The sequence below is a fragment of the Salvia hispanica genome, chromosome 6 (assembly GCF_023119035.1).
Source record: "Salvia hispanica cultivar TCC Black 2014 chromosome 6, UniMelb_Shisp_WGS_1.0, whole genome shotgun sequence".
In the NCBI taxonomy this organism is placed as follows: Eukaryota; Viridiplantae; Streptophyta; class Magnoliopsida; order Lamiales; family Lamiaceae; genus Salvia; species Salvia hispanica.
The window spans coordinates 16,979,028-16,979,404 of NC_062970.1; the positions used below are offsets into that span (position 1 = coordinate 16,979,028).

Below are 377 nucleotides of genomic sequence, written 5' to 3' on the forward strand. Positions count from 1 at the left end.
ATTCTTCCCCTTGGTATCACGTTTAGCAGCCAAGACATCACCTTTAGATATTAAATAACACCTATATCAACATAAGGAATCAAGCACTAGATAAGATGCATGCTTCCTAAGGCTTCAATTATTTTCTTGATAAGAAAATGAATTCTTTTCCAATTAGAACTCGGTCTTTTCGATTAAATTCCGTCCGCTCACGCCCCAACAATTTTATTAAAACAGTCCAACGATTAAAACCACCCCTTCCCTTTCCACTTTAAAACAAGGATTCAAAATAAAAACGATTTGCACTATGGTTCCCCTTCTTATATCAACCCTTAATTCGCGAAGCTCCACCCGAAAGAAATTTATTCCTGCAACAGGATTTACGAAAATAGTTACCC

General features: G+C 36.6%; 1 pseudogene; it reads right to left on the bottom strand.

Annotated features, from left to right (window-relative positions):
- LOC125194813 overlaps positions 1 to 377 on the bottom strand; it is a 23,570-nt pseudogene that overhangs the window by 3,919 nt on the left and 19,274 nt on the right.